The 18,868-nt window shown below is 45.1% G+C and overlaps 1 long non-coding RNA gene across 1 annotated transcript in view; it reads right to left on the minus strand.

Annotated features, from left to right (window-relative positions):
- Positions 1–9,289: 9,289 nt before the first annotated feature.
- Positions 9,290–18,868, minus strand: part of LOC137439372 (uncharacterized) — a 138,005-nt gene continuing 128,426 nt past the window's right edge. Inside the window, exon 4 of the long non-coding RNA XR_010986905.2 lies at positions 9,290–9,573. This is a non-coding gene — a long non-coding RNA (uncharacterized LOC137439372). The remainder of the gene's footprint in view (positions 9,574–18,868) is intronic.

The raw sequence follows: 18,868 nt of genomic DNA on the forward strand, positions 1-18,868 counted from the left end.
TGGACACATTGATACGTGATCACTGCTGATTGGAGTAAAAATCACCACAATAATGCCATTAACACTACCATCATGGCTTACCATTGGTCGGTTAACCCTTAGATTGGATTGGTTGCTGTGCATGAGATTCTGAAAGCACTGCTTTGTGATTGGTCATCCAGCATAGCCCACCCTCTCAGACCCACTTCCCAGCTGGTGACTCTGAAACCGATGAGCTGTAACTCCACCACGGCACAACGGGTTGCTAAGCAACTACGGACGCCGTCTAAGATGTTTAATTCAGGCAAGGGCCAGCGTATAACTCCGCTTTACCTTTGTGACGAAATAAACTTCCAAGATGCTCTCAACACCCCACTGCTGTCAATCAAAATGGCCTCGCAAGACCGAAAGTGGGACGTTAACAAATCGCAAACCATAACAGAACGGTGGGGCAGAACTCCCCGTCACAAGAACACACTGTGGTCTAACCAATGGGGAAAAGACAATCCGGAAGTTTGCAAACACTTTCTAAAGATCAAAAGGACACGTATTTACAGGCAAACAGTTCACAAGAGAAAGATCATCATGACACGTTTCCACACATAGGTGCCTCATACACTCCGGAAATGAGATTAGGTTCTTAAAGCCTGGCACACAAAAGAACAGGGAGGTGGGTTAACAAGTGAAACCATTGATCTCCCGACCCAATACAACACACTAATAAAGACAACCAGAAAGAGATGGTGTAAAACCAAGCTGACCGACAAGCAAACCATACCTATACACTACCTAAAAAAAAGATGTCTGACCGGCAGAACGGCAATGGGAAAATGGGAGGGGCTTGGCCACCCACGTACATCATTACAACACCAGATCACAACACCAGCAATTCATGAATGAACAGTAACCCAATGATGATAACATGGCCTTTTTGTTTCAACAAGAAGAATAAGTGTTCCGTGCTTCCGTGCGCGACCGGAAGTAGGTTGAGAGTGACCGAAAAAAAACGGCCACGTGCACCAAATGGTTCACTTTGGCTTGACAAGGCTTGTGGATCACAAGCAAAACATTGCCTGAGACTAAATATGCTCTTGCGGTTCGTAGCAAAAATCGGAGGGTTTGTTTTAGTTTTAGTTTTTGGTTGGCTGTGCTTGCTTTTTATATACACACAAACAGAATATGCACTGCGAGTCAAGAATCTGGAAGTTTGGAATATCCAGGTAGGGAGAGTTCAAGTTTTCAGAGTTTCGACTCAGCATGACAGGGGCTTGAACTCAAGACCCTAAGATCAAGCCAGCCACCTTAACTGTTAAGCCGACACTAGGCTTCATACATATTTTTTATACACACACACACTCACACGCACACACACACACACACAAACAAACACACACAAACAAACACACACACACACACACACACACACACACACACACACATCGGCTCCTCCCTTCTCTCACTCGCACCATACCTAAACGTGATAATCTATCTATAATTCCAGTAATCTCTGTCTGTCTGTCTGTACGTTTGTTTGTTTGTCTGTGACCGCTGTTTCTCGACAACCACGGGTCCGATATACTTGAAACTTGCCAGGTATATTGCTGGGGACCCGAGGATGTGCCTTTTCAAGGTTTCATATTAATCGGACAATTACTTACCGAGCTATGTCCAAAAAACGATTCAACCAATCAGAGAGCAGCGAACGATCGCGTGTGCCGAACGTGGCGGGCACACTCTGCCTCGGATGGCACATTTGAGAGCGTATTCATTTATTTCACGTTTGCAAACTATGTTGGCGTTAAACTATGTTTTACAACTAATAAAAACGAATTTGCGATTCATTCGCTTTCCTGCGCGTTTGTGTACGCGATGGCGATTTCTTTACCAAACTCCGGAAGCCGTTCGCTTTGGACCGAACCATTTCATGTAAATAGAGGGGGGGGATTGTCACCACTCGCAAGCCGTTCGCTTTGGACCAAACCATTTCATGTAAATAGAGGGGGGGGATATAATTTTAGATATATATATAGTACGGGCATGCCCTAGTATATTATAATGCTCTCAATCAGTCGCCTCTGGAATTCTGTCCTTGTACTCCTTCACAATTCATCACTCACTACATTCCCAACTTTCAGAGGATTTGCTAAGAGACACCTTCATTCAATTCACACCCACGCCAACACCAATACAACCACAATAATGCAAACAAAAGGAGTTCTGCCTTTGGTTTGAAGCAAAATAAATCTAATTTTCCACAAAGTGATGTTTTCTGGGACACACTGTACACCTGAAAATTATTTTTGGGACATATTATATAACTATTGTTTGCTTTGCTGGACCACACTGTAAACGGCAAGTGATCAATTTTGAAGTTTTCGTCATATCTAGATATTACCTCTTTTCCTCTGTAGGAGTTGTAATAAGAAAGTGCATTTGTTTCCTCAAAATGGTACTTCCATTTAATGATACAAGACGAGTTGTTCGGTCTTCAAATGTATACTAGAGCCTGTGCAGTCTGTTCTAGGGCAAGAGGCGGGGCGAATTAAGACCCCCTGCGAGGGAAAGGTGACCAAAGATGGCCTTTAAGCACTCCCGTTAATTATATCTTCAAAATGAGTGTTTTAATCCACCCAAACATCCGGTTTTCATTGATGCGCTCCCGTGGAGATCGCTTAGTATGCATGCAAACTTTGGGGCCGCTCGGCTTCATGGTTTTGGAGCTATGGAGGAGACGCACGCACGCACACACGCGCACACACACACGGGATGTACAGTTCTTATGTAAACTTGTCTTAATCTGCCATTTCTCCTCAGTTGGCTCCAACCATAAACAAAGGAAACATTTGTACAATGTTTGGCATACAAAAGTCCACTTGAGGATACAAGAATGCTTCTCTTTTTTTTTTCTTTTTTGTATACAAGATCGAGGCTCGTGTAAGAGGGCTTGGGGAGAGGAGGCATGGGTAGAGGGGGTGGGAGAGGTATAAAACACATGGACACTTCTAGGACTTCCAGGAAAGAAGTTGGTATTTCAAAAAAGTGGATCTGGGGTGAATTAGCAGGGGTAGAAAAAATCAAGGTGTTGGATGGGGGAAGGTAAGAGATGGTGGTGAACAGCTGTTTTAAAGACCTGGAGGGAGAAGTGGGATTGAAGAGAGTGGGGGAGTTTGTTCCAGAGGCGGGACAAAAGGGGAATGAAAGAGTGAAGGTGAGCAGAGAGTCTTGATTTTGGCAATTTCACGAGAAGAGGGTTGCTGGCAGATCTTGTGTGACCTGCAGGAGTATTTGGGGGACAGAGCACAGATAGAGCTGGGGGAGCTAGGCTGGAGAGGAGTCGGTAGAAGACAGAAAGACCACCTACATGCCTGCGGCGAGTCAGTGAAAGGCCCTCAGAATCAGCTTAATCGCGGGAGATACCAATGATTCTGAAAGCTTTGGTTTCTACAGCGTGAAGCCGAGCTAGGTGTGAGGCAGAAGCCACAGGCCAGAGGGGAGTGCAGTATTTCCATTGAGCTGCGGATGAAAGCCTTGTATGTGGTGAGGAGCTCAAGTGTGCCAAGGAAGGACTTTGCACGACGGAGGATGCCCAATTGGCGACTGTCTTTGGAAGCCAGCTTGGAAATGTGGTTTCCACAGGAAAGATCATGGCAGATAGTGAGACCCAAAAGCTTGAGCGACAGAACTTCTTGGAGAGGATTGTTGAGAAAGTCGATGGGTGGGTTATCCAGTCGGTATTTTTGGAGAGACATAGAAAGAGTGTGAGATTTGTCAGGATTGAAAGACATGTTCCACTTGTTTGACCAGTCTGTGATTTTGTCGAAGTCTGCAGGGAGTGAGGAGGCTGCAAACAGCCGATCTGAGGGATGAGGAATGGAACGGCAGAGAGTGGAGTCATCAGCAAAGAGATAGAGAGGATTTTCCAGAGAGTCGGAGAGATCATTGATGTAGACCAGAAAAAGCATAGGGCCCAGAACACTGCCTTGGGGAACTCCAGCCTGAACAGGAAGGGGAGATGAGAGAAATCCATTCAGGGCCACACGTTGACTACGACCAGAGAGGAAGTCCACAAGCCAAGCGTGGAGATTTCCATGGATCCCATAGAAGGAGAGTTTGGTGAGTAGAGCGGGGTGCCAAACCGTATCGAAGGCACCTGATATGTCAAGGGAGACAGCTCTGATTTCCTGTTTAGCACTGAGGACCTCCATCCATTGTTGAGACAGCAGAAGCAGCATGTCCAGAGTAGAGTGACCTGGTCTGAAACTAAATTGATGATCAGAGATCAAGCCATTGGAGAAGAGGAAGGATTTGATATCCGAAGCAATGATGGATTATATGACTTTGCTGATAATTGGGAGCAGGCTAATTGGTCTGTAGTTGCAAGGATCTGTTTTTGCACCTTTTTGTGCAAAGCAGAAATGTTGGCTGATTTCCAAACTGATGGCAGATGACCTTGAGCAAAACAGAGGGTGAAAATAATAGAGAGAGAGGGGGTGAAATTGTGATAGAGCAGGATTTTAGGACCCGTGGGCTGATGCCGTCTGGTCCAGTTGCAGAATCAGAGTCGAGGTTTGACAGAAACTTCTCCACCTTGTCAGGAGAGAAGGACACAGAGTCCAGGAGCAGTTGGGTTCGACTGAATAAGGTGGGTACAGACAGAGATGGGTTTGGGACAGAAGATTTTGAGGCAAACACAGAGTTGAAGAATTCGGCTTTGTCACATGCGGTGCCAATTGCGTAGCCATTTGAGGTAAGGGAGGGGATGGAGGGAGAACAAACACCAGAAACAGATTTGACCAGATGCCACCAGGATTTGGAGGAAGGAGACAGGTTTGAGAGTTCAGTCTTGAGAGTAGAGATATAGTGCTACCTGGCTCTCCTGAGGGTAGACACACACTTATTCGAGCTTGGTGGAAGGAACTGAGATTGCCTTCAGTTGGATTTTCCTTTCAAGAGGCAAAAGCAAGTTGTTTAAGGCAACTGCCTCACCACAAGATTCAGTGTACCATGGACGGGAGGAAGGGTGTGACAACTGAAGACGAGATGGGATAAATCTGTGCATGAGAGAGAGCAGTTTACATTGGAATAATTCCCAGGAAGAGTTGATGTCAGAGGCAGTAGAGATGGGAGACCAGTCCAGATGATTGATGACTACTTCAAGACCATGCCAGTCGGCCTTAGTGAAATGCCAGACTCATCAACGCTGAAGAGGCTCTCTGAGAATGGCCAGAGTGATATCCACTTTAACAAGCAAATGATCAGAGGAACCGATTGGAGCAGAATAGGAGCAGCAGATATTTGCAGGGAAGTTAGTCATAACCAAGTCCAGAAGAGAAGATGTTCCGTTGACTGAGATCCGGGTCGGGAAATTGACAGATTGTGTCAGTCCCAGTGAGTCGCAGAAGTCCTTTGCTGAGGAGCCATGGCTGGTGAGAGAGGTACCCACACCCAGCCAGCTGGCATGATGACAGTTGAAGTCGCCACATATGAGGAAGAGAGAGTTGGGATGAGTGGATATAAGTTGGTCCATCTTGTCAGACAGCGATATGTAAATGGTGTCATCACTGTTTTGAGGAAGGTACAAAACACATATGAACAAAAGGTGGGAGTGAAGAGGAATCCGTAGCCAGAGGTACCCCTGGGGGTGGGGTGGAGAGAGGGCAGTGCAAGGAGAGTGAGGAAGAGAGTTTTTGATAAAGATAGCAACCCCACCACCAGGACGAGGCTCAGGTCTGTCATACCGGAGGAGGGAGTAACCAGGAAGAGATATTGAGGAATCAAAGACATCTTGATGGAGGAAAGTTTCTGTGAAGCACATTACGTCTGGTTTGTCAGAAGCAACCTGTATGGAGAGATCAATCAGGTTTGAGCGAAGGACCTGGATGTTTGAGGTCCATCCTGTTAAGGAAAAGTGTGGGGGGAGCATCGGGTGCAGGACAGGGGAGGGGAGGGGTAGGGTAAGATAAAGTGTGAGAGGGGGAGGTCGGGAGAGTTGTTGATAGTGTGTCAGAGATTGCAGAAGAGTTAGGAGAAAGGGAAGGATGAGGAGGACTAAAGGTTTGATGGTGATGGGAAGAGACACAGTGAGGGGTTGTTTGAGGTGGGGCAGAGCAAAGTCGAAGGTTGGAGGAGGTGGTGGTATGAGATAGAAGGGAGACGAAGTGGGGAGGAGGCAGCTTTGAGGAGGAGGGGGGAGAATTGGAGAAAGATGGTTGGGGGGAGTTTTGAAGCGGAGGGGTGAGGGGGGACTTTTGGAGGGGAGAGGTGAAGGGGAGTTTTGATGGCGAGGGGCGAGGGGGGAGTTTAGGAGGGGAGGGGCGATGGGGGAGTTGAGGAGGGGTGGGGCGAGGGGGGAGAATTGAAAGGGAGGGGTGAGGGGGGAGTTTAGGAGGGGAGGTGTGAGGGGAAAGTTTAGAAAGTGGATGATTAGAAAAACAAACATTTATTACAAACTGGGTTAATGTGATTTTCAATTCAGAGATCTGTTTAAAAATGATAGAGGAGGGGTGGAATGAAGGTGAGTTTAGAGAATGTGGGGAGGAAGAATTGTAAGAGATTGAATTTTTTTTTAAAGTGCAATGAATTGAAGAGGAAATTGAAAAAAGCCTTTTAAATAGGAAGAGAAACAGCATGTTGTAATAAACCACTGAATAAAACACTGCAGGGGGGAGTTTAAACATATTTAAATAATATTTAAACAAAACCGTGAAAAACAATCTGGGAAAATTCCCTAAGTGTGGACATGGATTTGAGAAATAAGCCGAAAGAGTTGAATGAGTCTGGAGGAAACTAGAATTGGAAAGGCTGGAGAGGTGGAAGAAAAGGAAAGGGGGCGGGGCACAATGCGAGACAAGGGGATGAGAGAACATGCACGTGTCCACAAGGAGAGAAAGAATTTAAAAAGTTTTTCTTTTTGGGGGGGGGGGGGGTGGGTTGGGGAGGGGGGGTATTTAAAATGTTAGACGTGGGAGGTAGGGGGAGGAAAGAAAATCAAAGAAACCAGCAAATACAGCGAAGGAAAGAACTTATATTCACAAAATACCGACGGGGGGAAGGAGCCTAGATGGACTAGGCCGCGCACGAGGTGCGAACAAAAAACGACTAATTACACACGAGTTTGCAATAATTACAAAACCAAAACTAGCCAGAAACACACAATAACACATACGCAATAAAATAAGCAGTGGAAATTTGACAAAAACACGAATATGAAAATACTCAAACTTCGATGCCGTGGAGAGATTGAAGCAAGCCTCCTCGCTCGAGGGACCGGAAGCGGAAGTCCGAGATGTGCGGTGTGTCCGACTATATAGACGTCCGAGCCGTGCGGTTCGCTTATAAGACAGTCAAACCCTGACATTTGCAGGGGATACGTTCTTGGAAAATGCCGTGAATGTGGAATCTGCGAATGTGAGGGGGTTATTTCAATGGGAAAAGGGGGGATAGGTTTCCGGCGGTTCCTGATTTGCAGAAAATCCCACGAATGTCGAGGAAAATCCGTGAATACTCTCGCGAATAAGCCCGCGAAAAGAATGCCGAACCACGTGGTTGCGCATGTACAGCTGCTTTATGCATGACGTGTGGAAGATGCTTTTAGAACTGTTTTATGCGTGGCTGGAAGAGATTGTTTTTGTGTGGCTGGAAATGGTTTTATGTATGACACGTGGAATAATTTTTTTAGACCTGTTTTATGTGTGGCTGGAAATGGTTTTATGTATGACACGTGGAATAATTTTTTTAGACCTGTTTTATGTGTGGCTGGAAGAGATGGGTTTTTGTGTGGCTGGAAATGGTTTTATGTATGACACGTGGAATAATTTTTTTAGACCTGTTTTATGTGTGGCTGGAAGAGATGGGTTTTTGTGTGGCTGGAAATGGTTTTATGTATGACACGTGGAATAATTTTTTTAGACCTGTTTTATGCGTGGCTGGAAGAGATGGGTTTTTGTGTGGCTGGAAATGGTTTTATGTATGACACGTGGAATAATTTTTTTAGACCTGTTTTATGCGTGGCTGGAAGAGATGGGTTTTTGTGTGGCTGGAAATGGTTTTATGTATGACGTGTGGAAGATGCTTTTAGAACTGTTTTATGCGTGGCTGGAAGAGATTGTTTTTGTGTGGCTGGAAATGGTTTTATGTATGACACATGGAATAATTTTTTTAGACCTGTTTTATGTGTGGCTGGAAATGGTTTTATGTATGACACATGGAATAATTTTTTTAGACCTGTTTTATGTGTGGCTGGAAGATGGGTTTTTGTGTGGCTGGAAATGGTTTTATGTATGAGACGTGGAATAATTTTTTTAGACCTGTTTTATGCGTGGCTGGAAGAGATGGGTTTTTGTGTGGCTGGAAATGGTTTTATGCGTGACGTGTGGAAGATGCTTTAAGAGCTTTTATGTGTGCGGCTGGGGGGAGATTTTTTTTTTGCGCCTGTGAAAAACCGCGAATACATGAGGTACAGGGCTGCGAATGTAGAAGCATGTCGCAATTTATCAACCGCAAGGAAAGTTGGGACCGCAAATATTGGGGCCCGACTATATACACGTCAAATGTGTGTCTGTAACGTGTGTGTTTGTTTATTTATTTATTTGAATTAGCCGAAGTGTTGGAGTTAACATTGGTTAACAACATGTCATGATCCATGACATGGTTAATGAGACATTTAATGCACATCGAAAGAATGAACGATTCCATGCAAATGTATGTTTTCAGCACGTGTGAAGGATTACATGCTCATGCATGTTTTCAGCACGTATGAAATATTACATATACATGCATGTTTACAGCACGTTTGAAGGATTACATGCACATGCATGTCTACAACACGTTTGAAGGATTACATGCGCATGTATGTTTACAGCACGTGTAAGTGATTACATGCACATGCATGTTTTCAGCACGTATGAAAGATTACATATACATGCATGTTTTCAGCTCATGTGAAGGATTACATGAATACAATCATTCATTAATGCACAAATTTACATTTTGAAATGCTGACTATTCAATAATGTATGAGTTTTCAAGAGATCATTGAAGGTCATTGAACACAACACAGGAGAAAAACAGTTCATGTGGAAACATGAAGTAGTATGCATTTTATGGCGACAAAAAGGGATGCTGGGTGTGCCATTCGAATCGAATGAGGCTTACGCTTTCCTTGTTGAAACTCCTCCATATCTGAACTCCTCTCCACACCCGCTCTGACCCCTCTACCCAACCCCACTTCAGCCCCTCCTTCCTCCACCCACTGCACTCCACCCCTCCCCAACCTCCATGCTGTTACATGGAAAGGATTAGTCTCGCAGCTTTGTTGAGGGATGGGAACCGAGCACTGGAGATTTGTCGACACAATGTAATCTTTCCTTAAACAAACTGCATGCTGAGGGTTCAATTCATGTGTCCAATGGCTCATCTCATAGTCTCACACATAGTAGCACAATCCAAATCAAGTCCTAATTTGTGTCCAATGGCTCATCTCATGGTCTCGCACATAGATAACAGCACAATCCAAATCAATTCCTCGGATCATCTTTGTCGCACCTCCACCTGCCATTTTTGCTGCTGACCATGCCATTTTTGGGTTTTTGATGCCTGCAATGTACAAATACCATTTATATTAAATAAAAGTATCTAACACAAACAACCAAAGTCCTAATTTATGTGTCCACACAAATTATCTAATCACACAATTAAATTAAATGCACACAAAATCGAATCAAATCAAATCACAATTAAATGCACACAAAATCGAATCAAATCAAATCACAATTAAATGCACACAAAATCTAATCTAATCAAATCACAATTAAATGCACACAAAATCACATCAGTTAATCTTTACATTCCACTTACTAATGCACACAATGAAAACGAGAATGGCACTCTTCGACGTCACGAATTGGACTGATATGCCTCCGCCCACGTTATTAAATCATTATAATACTTGTATCAAGTTTGATTTAAATCCATTCAGCTGTGACCAAGTTATAACTTTTTTTTTCTTTTTCTATACAAGATCGAGGCTACTGAAAGAGCTAACATTAATCACACAAAAAGTCAAACCGACACATAAAACACAAAAATAAGGGGAGCGGTAGACAAGATGGGGAGAGAGGGGGAAGGACACAAACACAACATTTGAGAGCAGGGACATAGGGAGAAATGTGGGAGGGGGAGGGCTTGGGGGGAGGTGGGAGAGGTATAAAACGTATGAACACTGCAAGGACTTCCAGGAAAGAAGTTGGAATTTCAAAAAAAGTGTATCTGGGGTGAATTAGCAGGGGTAGAAAAGATCAAGGTTTTGAATGGGGGAAGATAAGAGATGGTGGTGAACAGCTGTTTTAAAGACCTGGAGGGAGGACTGGGATTGAAGGGAGTGGGGGAGTTTGCTCCAGAGGTGGGAGAAAAGGGGAATGAAAGAGTGAAGGTGAGCAGAGAGACGAGATTTTGGCAGTTTAACCATAAGAGGGTTGCAGGCAGCTCTTGTGCGACCTGAAGGAATATTGGGGGGACAGAGCACAGAGAGAGCTGGGGGAGCAAGGCCGGAGAGGAGTCGGTAGAAGACAGAAAGACCACCAACATGCCTGCAGTGAGTGAGTGAAAGGCCCTCGGAGTTAGCTTCATCGCAGGAGATTCCAATGATTCTGAAAGCTTTGGTTTCAACAGCGTGAAGCCGAGCAAGGTGAGAGGCAGGAGCACTGGCCCAGAGGGGGAACAGTATTCCATTGAGCTGCGGATGAAAGCCTTGTATGTGGTGAGGAGCTCAGGTGTGCAAAGGAAGGACTTCGCACGATGGAGGATGCCCAGTCGGCGACTGGCTTTGGAGGCCAGCTTGGAAATGTGGTTTTCCCAAGAAAGATCATGGCAGATAGTGAGACCCAAAAGCTTGAGCGACAGAACTTCTTGGAGAGGATTGTTGAGAAAGTAGATGGGAGGGTTTTCCAGTCGGTCTTTTCGGAGAGACATAGTGTGAGTGTGAGATTTGTCAGGATTGAAAGACATGTTCCACTTGTTTGACCAGTCTGTGATTTTGTCCAGGTCTGCAGAGAGTGAGGAGGCTGCAGACGGCCGATCTGAGGTATGAGGAATTGAGCGGCAGATCGTGGAGTCATCAGCAAAGAGATAGAGAGGATTTTCCAGAGAGTCGGAGAGATCATTGATGAAGACCAGAAATAGCACAGTGCCCAGAACACTACCTTGGGGAACTCCAGCCAGACCAGGAAGGGGGAGATGAGAGAAATCCATTCAGGGCCACACGTTGCCTATGACCAGAGAGGAAGTCCGCAAGCCATGAGTGGAGATTTCCATGGATACCATAGGAGGAGAGTTTGGTGAGCAGAGCTGGGTGCCAGACGGTATCGAAGGCACGTGATATGTCAAGTGAGACAGCTCTGATTTCCTGTTTGGCATTGAGGACCTCCATCCATTTTTGAGACAGCAGAAGCAACATGTCCAGAGTAGAATGCCCTGGTCTGAATCCAAATTGATGATCAGAGATCAAGCCATTGGCGAAGAGGAAGGATTTGATATCCGAAGCAATGATGGATTCCATGACTTTGCTGATAATTGGAAGCAGGATGATTGGTCTGTAGTTGCAAGGATCTGTTTTTGCACCTTTTTGTGTAAAGCGGTGATGTTTGCTGATTTTCAAGATGCTGGCAGATGACCTTGAGCAAAAGAGAGGGTGAAAAGAACACAGAGAGGGTGAGATAGAGTGGCAGAGCAGGATTTTAAGACCGGCGGGCTGATGCTGTCTGGTCCAGTTGCAGAATCAGAGTCGAGGTTTGACAAAAACTTCTCCACCTAGTCAGGAGGACACAGAGTCCAGGAGCAGTTGGGTTCGACTGCGAAAGGTGGGAACAGAGAGAGATGGGTTTGGGACACAAGATTTTGAGGCAAACACAGAGTTGAGGCATTCGGCTTTGTCACGTGCGGTGTCAACTGTGTAGCCATTTGAGGTAAGGGAGGGGATGGAGGGGGAACAAACACCAGAAACGGATTTTGACCAGACACCACCAGGATTTGGAGGAAGGAGACAGGTTTGAGAGTTCAATCTTGAGTGTGGAGAGATTGTGCTTCCTGGCACTCCTGAGGGTAGACACACAATTGTTCCGTGCTTGGTGGAAGGAACTGAGATTGCCTTCAGTTGGATTTGCCTTCCAAGAGGCAAAAGCAAATTGTTTCAGGGCAACTGCCTCACCACAATATTCAGTGTACCATGGACGGGAGGAAGGGTAAGACAACTGAAGACGAGATGGGATAAATCTGTGCATGAGAGAGATCAGTTTGCTTTGGAAGATTTCCCAGGAAGAATTGATGTCAGAGGCAGTAGAGATGGGAGACCAGTCCAGATGATTGATGGCTGCTTGCAGACCGTGCCAGTCGGCCTGAGTGAAATGCCAGACTCGTCGGCGCTGAGGAGGCTCTCTGAGAATGGCCAGTGAGATGTCCACTTTAACAAGCACATTATCAGAAGAACCGATTGGAGCAGAAGAAGAGCAGCAGACATTTGCAGGGAAGTTTGTCAAAACGAAGTATAGAAGAGAAGATACTCCATTGACTGAGATCCGGGTCGGGAAATTGACAAATTATGTCAGTCCCAATGAGTCGCAGAAGTCCTTTGCTGAGGTGCCATGACTGGTGAGAGAGGAACCCACACCCAGCCAGCTGGCATGATGACAGTTGAAGTCGCCACATATGAGGAAGAGAGAGTTTGGATGAGTTGATAGAAGTTGGTCCATGTTGTCCGACTGCGAAATGTAAATGGTGTCATCACTGGTTCGAAGACGGTACAGAACACATGTGAATAAAAGGTGGGAGCGGAGAGGAAACCGTAGCCAGAGGTACTCCTGGGGTTATGGGGGAGGGAGGGCAGTGCATTGAGAGTGAGGAAGAGAGTTTTTGATAAAGATAGCAACCCCACCACCAGGACGAGGCTCAGGTTTATCATACCGGAGGAGGGAGTAACCAGGAAGAGATATTAAAGAATCAAAGACATCTTGAAGGAGGAAAGTTTCTGTTAAGCAGATCACGTCTGGATTGTCAGAAGCAACCTGAATGGAGAGATCAATCAGGTTTGAGCGAAGGCCCTGGATGTTTGAGGTCCATACCGTTAATGAGGAGAGAGGGGGAGCATTGGGGGCAGGACAGGGGAGGGGAGGGGTAGGGGCAGATGAAGGATGAGAGGGGGAGGTAGGGAGAGCAGTTGATGGTGTGTCAGAGATTACAGAAGAGCTACAAGAAAGGGAAGGATGAGGAGGACGAAAGGTTTGAAGGTGAAGGGATGAGGCACAGTGAGGGGTTGTTTGAGGGGGGGCAGAGGAAAGTAGAAGGTTGGGGGAGGTGGAGGTATGAGATAGAAGGGAGACGAAGTGGGGAGGAGGCAACTTTGAGAAGGAGGTGGGAGGAGGGAGAATTTGGGAGGGATGGTTGGGGGGGAGATTTGAAGGGGAGGGGTTGGGGGAGTTTAGGAGGGGAAGGGCAAGAGGGGAGATTTGGAGGGGAGCGGCAAGGGGGGAGATTTGGAGGGGAGGGGCAAAAAGGGGGGAGTTTAGGAGGGGAGGGGCAAGGGGGGGAGTTTAGGAGGGGAGGGGCAAGAGGAGAGATTTGGAGGGGAGCGGCAAGGGGGGAGATTTGGAGGGGAGGGGCAAAAAGGGGGGAGTTTAGGAGGGGAAGGGCAAGGGGGGAGTTTCGGAGGGGAGGGGCAAGAGGGGAGATTTGGAGGGGATCGGCAAGGGGGGAGATTTGGAGGGGAGGGGCAAAAAGTGGGGAGTTTAGGAGGGGAGGGGCAAGGGGGGGAGTTTAGGAGGGGAGGGGCAAGGGGGAGGATTTGGAGGGGAGGGGCAAGGGGGGAGTTTAGAAAGTGGATGATTGATGAAAGGTGACCATTTATAACAAATTAGGTTTGTTGTGATTTTCAAGTTAGCGATCCGTTTAAGAATGATGGAGGAGAGGTGGAATGAATGAGAATTTAGAGCATGTAGCGAGAAAGAATATTATAAGAGATTGAATTTTTTTTTTTAATGAAATGAGTTGAAGAAGAAATTGAAAGGAGCCTTTTAAATAGGAAGAAAAACAGCGTGTTGTAATAAACCACTGAATAAAACACTGCAGGGGGAAGTTTAAACATATTTAAACAGAACCGTGAAAAACAATCTTATATTCACAAAAATACCAATGGGGAGAGGGAGCCTGGAGGGACAACCACGAGTCACTTGAACAGGGCAAAAGGTGGAAGGCCTGATTTTTACCTGACATGACCTCTGACCTTTGAGCTATTGACCCCAAAATGTAATCAATTCATGTTTACATCATTATACATACCTGCACCAAGTTTTAATTTAAATCCCTTCAGCTGTTCACAAGTTCTCACATTTTTACCTGACATGACCTCTGACCTTTGGCCTTTGACCTCGGGACCACCAAAATCTAATCAGTTAATCTTTACATCATTATACATACCTGTACCAAGTTTGAATTATATCCCTTTGGCCATTCTCAAGTTATAGACCTATTACAAACTTTGACCTTTAACCTTTGACCTCTTGAAACCAAAATCTAATCAGTTAATCTTTACATCATTATACATACCTGTACAAAGTTTTAATTAAAATCCCTTCAGCTGTTCACAAGTTCTCACATTTTTACCTGACGTGACCTCTGACCTTTGGCCTTTGACCTCTTGAAACCAAAATCTAATCAGTTAATCTTTACATCATTATACATATCTGTACAAAGTTTGAATTAGATCCCTTTAGCCATTCTCAAGTTAAAGACCTATTACAGACTTTGACCTTTAACCTTTAACCTCTTGAAACCAAAATCTAATCAGTTAATCTTTACATCATTATACATACCGGTACCAAGTTTGAAGTAGATCACTTCAGCCATTCTAGAGTTATAGACCTATTACAGACTTTGACATATGACCTCTTGACCTCAAAATCTAATCAGTTCATCTTTACATCATCTCTCTGTATTATAAAAGAAAGTTTTTGTTTGTTTGTCTGCGCAAGCTAATCTCCTGAACGGTGAAAGATAGGAGGAAACCTCCAATACAAAAAATGTCGGGACGGGCCCCGGGAAGGTTTTAGGCGAGGTGGCGAGGCCGGTCGTGGCCCACCTCGGCCGGGCTGGGCCCATTTCGCAATTAAAAGCTGAGCTGAATGATAGTAGTCAATCTTCTATGGCCGCGAGTAAAAGCTGAATTGTAGTAGTAAATTCATTCAAAAAGAACTAAAAATGTCGGGACGGGCCCCAGGAAGGTTATCGACTAGGTAGCGAGGCCTGTCGAGGCCGCTTCAGCCGGGCTGGGCCCATTTCACAATTATAAGCTGAGCTGAATTGTGGTACTCAATCTTCTACGGCCGCGAGTAAAAGCTGAATTATAGTAGTAAATTCATTCAAAAAGAACCCGGGCAACACCGGGTGCTTTCGGCTAGTTCTACATAAGTCTACGCAATTTCGTCAGAATCCCATCACTGGTTCACAAGTTATTATGGTAACAGTATTTTTTTTTACCGAACATGACCTCTGACCTTTGACCTCGTGACCCCAAAATCTAATCAGTTCATCTTTACCTCATTATACATAACTACACCAAGTTTGACTAATAGCCGGCGAAGCCGGTGTTGTCAATAAACGAGTACGTATTATGTTGAAAACCTGATTATGCCTTGGCTCGAGAATCCGAAGCGGTGGAGGCCGCCATCTTGCGGATGCGGAAGTATGCATAACAAATTAAAAACGTTCATTAGGAGTTTCTTTCACCCGTCATTGTTTGATTCACAATCTTATGTACCTCCAATGTATTAATAAAATAATTTAAGACCAACATCGGCCCGCACGGGCCTGGTTATCTTCAACAAAACGCGTCACCAAACACCGGACCCAATGAGAGTCGAGCATTTGCAAAAATATTTCTAAAATGAAATCACTCAATGGTGGCCGCCATCGACCGGATGCGGAAGTTTGCATAAAACAATTGCGAAAAAGTTCAATAGGAGTTTGTTTCACCCGTTGTTCTTTGATTCACAATCTAATGAAACCTCTAATTAGTAATTAAAATACATTAAGACCAACCTCGTTATCTTCAACGAAAATCGTCATCAAACACCAGAACCAATGAGATTCGAGCATTTGAAAAAAGCTTATTACGCGTTTCGGAGGGTGAAAACGGCGTCAAATATTCTAACATTGACGAAGAATTATTTTTTAGAAATCTCGCGGCCGTATGGGATAGTTTTTCACGGCCAGAAATATGGTATAAGCGGTTTACATATTTAGTTTAGAAATACGGATAGTTTTTCACGGCCGGAAATATCCGAAGTTGAGACGCCACCGAATCACCGAATTAATCACTGCAAGCTAACGTCTTCTGGTGGAGGAAGCTGCCGTGCCCGGAGAGTCAGAGAACCAGCCCTGGCGCCTGCCAGCGACTGAAGTTAGAAGACTACACACATACGGTACTGTGAAAACGTATGTTAAGCCCAGTTAAAATTTCTTAAAATAGGCCCTAAGCTAGCACATCGTATAGTTACTTCCATAAGCTTCTTGTGACATTTATTGTATGCAGGTATTGCCATTGGGGAGGACTGTCTGCTCTTCTCTTTTACCAAGTCTTACCAGGTACGGTACCTACTACACCTACCTACTACCAACTACCTAACCTACTGATACCATAGTGATGGGTAAAATAGTGGCAAGAGGCTTTGGCTTCGCCGGCTCATTGCGGCTTTGCAGTCGGAACTAGTAGCCGGCGAAGCCAGTGTTGTGAATGAACGCTTACGTATTATGTTGAAAAGCCAGATTTTGCTGGATCCTTTGAGGATTTCGAAGCTTTGACGCACCAAATCGCTCCAAGGAGGCCGCCATCTTGCGGATGTGGAAGTATGCATAAACAATTGCAAAAACGTTCAATAGGAGTTTGTTTCACCCGTCTTTTTTTGATTCACAATCTTATGCACCTCTAATGTGTAATTAAAATACTTTGAGACATGATGGCATGACTTTGTTGAGTGAATTTGTCAAAATTGATTCACAATCTTATGCACCTCTAATTTGTAATTAAAATAATTTGAGGCTTTGGCTTCGCCGGCTCATTGCGGCTTTGCAGTAGGGTCATAATATCTCTGTAGCCTCAAGTTATCGCAGTAACAAAAACCTATCATGGATGGACGGACGGATACATTCGTTATTATTGCCAAATGATACTAATATTATCGTTAATATTATTAGTATAAATTAATGTTTCCTTTGTTACAATGTTATTATAATTTTTGTTATTTATTTTATAATTAGAATGCCATGTCAAGGACCTATTAAGCTGATCTATACACCTTAACATGGCGTGTCTTTAAAAACATGGGAGTTCTTCCGGATTCTTTGTATTTAATTATCAATTCAGGAGATTATGAAGATCATTCCGGTGTATCATATTCCATATCAGATAGCTCCACCTGCAACCAAGCCAGAAGTTTCACTATAACTTTTATTTTCGGACCAAATATAAATATACACCTTGACTTATCAATGACGTGATGAAGTGCCCCGCGTTGCCCTGGCGGGGGGGCGGCAGGGGGGGGGGGTCGTTCGAGGAGCGAAGGGGAGGGGGAGGGGCAGCAGGGATGGGGAAGGGAGGGGAGAATAGGACAAATTTACCCGTGCAAAGAGTGCTTTAACGTCAGCGTTGCCCAGGTAAGAAGGAAAATTGTAATATCCTCTGTCACCACCAATCGGGATCTTTTGGTTCTTCAGGATTTTGGGGGACTTAAAGGGTCTTCAAACGTCTAAGGGGTCTCAGATGTCTAAAGGGTCGAAAGGTATATTCCAACAATACTTACTTAATAGACGTACGTAATTAATAGATGGAATGCAGCCGATGTTCAAACAGTATGTAATTAATAGATATATAGTCCCACGGTTTCACCGCCTCACGGACCTTAGGTGTTTTAAGCTTATATCTTTTTTTTGAAGAAGAACCACCTTTAGAGGCTATTTTTCCCCGCAGAGCAGGGATTGGCCTTATTAGGGCACCTTGGTCCCCTTTTTGAAGGAATGTTTTATGGCCGGATGCCCTTCCTGCCGCCAACCCTGTTAGTCACCTCTTGCGATACACAGGGAATAACCAGTGAACTGGTACTCAATTTGCCGACCTCTGAAGGATGACAGGCTGAGTCAACCCACCTGGCGTTAATTCAGCGATCGACCGCGATTTGAACCCAGGATCCTAGGATCCCAAGCCGGACCCTAACGGCTAAGCCAACACCAGGCTGGGTGCCGATGATAATTAGAGCTTAATTTGATTCCACGGAATCCGAGATAGACACGTGAAGCAGGAGCCCCAGCCGATAAAGGGGAGCAGTGCTACACTGAGCTATGGATAAAGGTCTTGTAAGCTTCTGGAAGTTCCGTTTTACCAAAGAAGGTCAAGGTGCAATGGAGGATGGCCAGTCTGTGGCTGCTTTGGTTTACCTGTGCATGAAGTCCTTTGGCTTTGGAAGCCAGTTTTGATATATGATCTGTCCAGGAGAGGTCGTAGTTGTTGGTATAACACCAGGTGTGCAATCTGACAGTACGTGATAAGTTTGTAGGAGGTGTACTCCACATCCTCTGATCATTACCTTAAAGACTATACTAACATACCCAGCACCTTAGGTCATGCATTCAACCTTTTCCGCACAGACCTGGGTCCCCACAGAGTGCAGATGCTCATCAATTTGTTACCAGGGGGAAAACCTTCTCCAGCCCTCTTTTGTGATGTGTTCGGAATGTACGAGACGAACCCATTGCATAAACACATGAAAAGGCTTTCCGGCATGGAATGGCAGGCACCTCCTCGGTGCACGGTTATAAAAAGCACTGTTTAGGAAGAAGGAAGCCATGCTTG

This window comes from Myxine glutinosa, chromosome 14, assembly GCF_964187855.1.
Source record: "Myxine glutinosa chromosome 14, kmMyxGlut1.1, whole genome shotgun sequence".
Lineage (NCBI taxonomy): Eukaryota > Metazoa > Chordata > Myxini > Myxiniformes > Myxinidae > Myxine > Myxine glutinosa.